At 37.3% G+C, this 4,584-nt stretch overlaps 1 protein-coding gene across 1 annotated transcript in view; it reads left to right on the top strand.

Moving 5' to 3' along the window:
* Positions 1-4,584, top strand: part of HOOK3 (hook microtubule tethering protein 3) — a 52,533-nt gene that overhangs the window by 654 nt on the left and 47,295 nt on the right. The gene's annotated exons all lie outside the window — the stretch shown is intronic.

Below are 4,584 nucleotides of genomic sequence, written 5' to 3'. Positions count from 1 at the left end.
GTGAGTGACGGGAGGCCCCGGGCTGAGCAACGCCTGTGCTGTCGCCGGCAGCCTCCGCCGCCCCGGCTCGGCCTTGCGTGCCTTTTTTTTTTTTCCCCCCTTGTCACCCGCCGCGAGCCGGTCTCCGAAGTAGCGGGGCGTTAGTGAGTCTTCTGAAGTTCTGCTTTTTAAATTCTGGGCTGAAGATGCACGGGGAGGGGTGGGGTGGGCTGAACGTGAGAAGCGGGCATGTTAGGTTGGGGTAGGTGGGCTGCAGATGGCTCTGAGTGTAGGTCTTACCAGGGGCCGGTGGGGCTGCAATGATGGGCGAGAAAGGCTCCGCGCAGCTTTCTTTTTGTTCTTGGCGGAGGCAGGGATGCTGCCTTTTTTTTTTCTTTTTAACCGGGGCTGAGTTAAAATAGCTGTCCTTTCAATCCCTTCAAAAGCATTTTCCTTCCCACTCCCGTGTCTGCCTTCCTTGAAATGCATTTCACGTCTTTCAAGTGCTGTAGGGACTTTCTCCCTCCCCTGTTGTTGGTTAAAAAGTTGACTGTTTGGGCTGGTTCGTGGCTGTGCAATCCTGGAAAGAAAGGGCAGAGATAGGCAATAGCACTTAGATTTATATACCGCTTTACAGCCCTCTCTAAGCGATTTGCAGTGTCAGCCTATTGCCACCCGCCAACAATCTGGGTCCTCGTTTTAATTTAATTTAATTTAATTAATTCAATTTATATGCCGCCCCTCTCCAAAGACTCAAGGCGGCTTACAATACATTTTAAAAAATCATTATTAAAAAAACATTTAAAAATTAAAAACATTAAAAACTCATTCACGCCGTTCATGGCCGGATCTCGCCAGATCACAAGAGCTATTTATTTTATAAATAGTGTTTATATCTTATGATTTGTTATGAATGTATTTTATGATGGCTGTGATCATGATTTATCACTTACTGCTTGTATGTACACTGAGAGCTTTTTATGCACTGGAGACAAATTCCTTGTGTGTCAAATCACACTTGGCCAATAAATAATTCCATTATATTCCATTCTATTACATAAGAATGGAAGGCTGAGTTAACCTTGAGATACTTATTATTTAAGACTTGTTGCTCTTTGGGTACAGGGTGGTTAATATTTTTATGCCTCCGGGGATTATTTAGAATCTTTGCAATAGCGGCAAATATCTGTATTCGAAATATTATTTAGAATCTGTCCAGCCAAGAATATTAAAATGTTATCTAGTTTGGTATACCCATACTTAGTTTGAGGTCTCTGTACTCTGTTACCACATCCTGTTGTGATTGCATTCTGAATTGGTATTCTGCATTCCTTTCATGTAGGGCATGCATAAGTATTTCTAGTGGGGGAGAGGAGTTATTTCTACAGGACTGCTTGTTTGTTGATGTACAAAGATGCAGTTTTATATTGAAGATGTTTTGGGTGTTTCTATGTTGTAAGGTACCATGGAGAGAGAAGATGAGTCCCAACATGCATAGTATTTCAGGGTTGTATCCAAACCAGTCTGTGCGCATTCAGTTAGGTAGGTGTGTGTGTGGGCATTTAAAATGTTTACATTCTTGCCATGCATAAATCCATATTAAAAACACAGTTATTCATGTTTGTCCTAATCCTGCCAAAAGAAGTGTTAGGGCTCTTCCATAAAGAAAATATTCTATTACAAGTGAGATTGCATAAATTACTGCCATTTGCAAATCTATCTTAAAAGGTTAAATCATGACAACTGGACAAAAGTTTATTAAAAACTGAGATGTTTCATTACTCATCCAAGTAACTTCTTCAGTCAAAATTTGGGTAGGCAGGGAGTTAGTGGTTGGAAAGAACCAACTCTTGCCATACAAACTGCAGGGAGTTTCTCCCCAAAATGAAAAACTTTAATAAACTTAGGTCCAGTTGCTGTGATTTAATCTTTTAAGATACTTTTGGCCTGGATGACTGGATCTTCATTTATAAGCCATTTGCAGACGTAAGCATGATCTGCTCTTGATTAAATTTATGAAGAAAATATATTTTTAGAAATAGACTATCTTCTGATTTCATCTAGACTTTAAATACAAATTTAAAGAGAGGGCAGGTGAGGAGGAATGAGAATAATATACTGTGATGTTGCAAGCCCCATTTCTTTTGTACATGTACATATATGAAAGGGGAGAGCTTGCATTCCAACCACATGATGCTGCATTCATTATGTTAACAAAAGCATCAAATGCTTCTGGAAGTAGACAATTCAGTATCGAAGTATCATTGATTTAAAATATTTCTAGAAATGTCTTTTCCTGGATTCTATCATTAATTACTCCATGGTACTCTATTTCATGTGGCATGAAACATTACTAATTATTTTATAATTATAAAACTAATTATTTTATAATTAACTATATAAAGTTATAGACATTGGGGCAGCATTTCTCAAAGTGCAGTCTGACAATCCCTGGGATCCTCGAGACCACCTTAAGGATCTGCAAGATCAACAACTATGTTGAAAAATGATGTAGTAAAAATCTCATCAAACAATTGTGAAAAGCAGTAGCAAATGTCTCAGTGTTAATTTTTAATACGGTAAATATAGATAAACATCATAATCCATACAAACAAAGGTTTTTTAGAATCCACCACAATTCTTAAAAGTGGAGAGGGGTTTATAAAAGATTGATTTAGGGTATAGTTTGGTGTATAATGCACTAAATTATTTTAGAATTCCTCCAATGACTTTTCTTAGATTTTATTGGAAATAAATTAGTAATAATTTTATTGGTAAATAAAGGAGTCTGAAAACTGCTTTCTTATGTACTTGCTTATGCTTGTGCTGCTGCCAGGTGTAGTCTCCGGGATTAATCTTCCAAGGGCAGCTCTATGTAGAGTGCATTGCAGTAATCTAATTGAGAGATGATCAAGGCATGTGTCAATGTCGGAAAGGCCTCATGATTGAGACAAGGGTGCAACTGGTGCACAAAATGAACCAGTTGCAAAGGCCCTCCTGATCACTGCTGCCACCAACTGTAAGTCATAGCTGCGATGCCAGAAGGATCCCCAAGTTGCACACCAGTCTTAACATCCACAACCTAGGGGATCCAAACAGCCACAGCCAATCAGTTTTGTAGGGCTGAGCCAAAGTCTGTCCTGTCCTGTCTAGACCTGAACAGCTTCCAGGCTCTGGGTCAATATACTGACAGCTTCAACTGCGCTGTCAGGATAAAGATGTAATGTTGGGTTTCATCAGCATAGGAATGATCACCCTGAACTAGCAGATGAACTCACCCAATGGTTTCATGTAGATGTTGAACAGGAGAGAGTAGAGGGTCGAGTCCTGACATACCCTACAAATGTGGGTTTACGGACATGATCTCTCTCCCCACTGCAAACACCAACTGGAAACGACTGCTAAGGAAGGAGGTGAATCCCTGAAGCATTGTACCTCGCATTGCTAACTCCCACAGCTGGACTAGAACGAGTCAACAATATTCAGTACTGAAAACTGAGTGATCAAGGAACATTATGTAGATGGAAGCTCCATCCCCATCCCAGTATTTTGAGGCCTACTTAGAAAGTTAGCCTTTGTAGGAAAAATATCAGCTGTCTTATGGGCCACTATTTTTTTTCCTTTCTTAAAACCAAAAGCAGTGCAATTTCTGAGAAGAAAAAGTAAAGCTTGTAATTATTAATTAAACCTGCTTATAACTTAATTAAAATAAAATGTTACTATTTTGTAGATATGATGAAAATAGTACTAAACTTTTTTATACTACTTTATATAGCGAGAGCCAACTGTTACCAAATTTCTTATGGTTCCTCTGAAGAGCTTAATTCAGACACAAAACACTAGCATTAAATATATTTCTCAGGCTCCACATTCATTATTGTGAATGGATCCTTTGGTTATCCAGGTTTGGAAAAAAGTATGTAATGTAAATTCTGCACTGAAGCCAAGCCCTCAAATAAATCAGATTTTCAAGTATTTCCATATAATACCCTAGAAAGTTGTCATATGTAAAATCAATAATTATTTTGACTGGTTTGATATTGCTCATAGGCTTGCTAATCTGAAATAATGTATAATAGGTAACTCACAAATTTTCAGGCAATATTGTTATAATGTATCATTATTTGACCCAGAATTGAAGTCTTACATATTTGGGTACAGTAACAAATATAACTGTAGCAAAATGTTTGGAAAATATTTTCAGATTTCTCGTTATGTGTATTAATTTTAACTGCAGAAATTGTATTGTTTAAAAACATATCCAAGATAGGATAGAAATTAAAATATCGAGGAATTTCATACTAATTTCTAAATGGTTAATGAATATAAAAAATAATTTATAGTAGCATACAGTACATAATATACGATAGAAAATAACACAGTGCAGAAATAATTTGCTGGTAGCAATTAAAATTCACAAAAAAGGTCTGATCAACGTATTTCCTAACTTGAGCTATCTTTGTCATAGTCTTTAATTCTCAAATATTGTTCAGGACTCAGTAGTTCAAAATATTTTTTTTTTATTATTTTATTACTGGTGTTTGGCATTATGGCCTGGCATCCAAAGAAGCAGATACACAGAATTAATATTATCTGCAACTTTTT

Source organism: Pantherophis guttatus, chromosome 2 (assembly GCF_059756535.1).
Source record: "Pantherophis guttatus breed Tessera chromosome 2, ASM5975653v1, whole genome shotgun sequence".
NCBI classification, from domain to species: domain Eukaryota; kingdom Metazoa; phylum Chordata; class Lepidosauria; order Squamata; family Colubridae; genus Pantherophis; species Pantherophis guttatus.
This window is presented reverse-complemented; position numbering and strand designations above follow the sequence as displayed.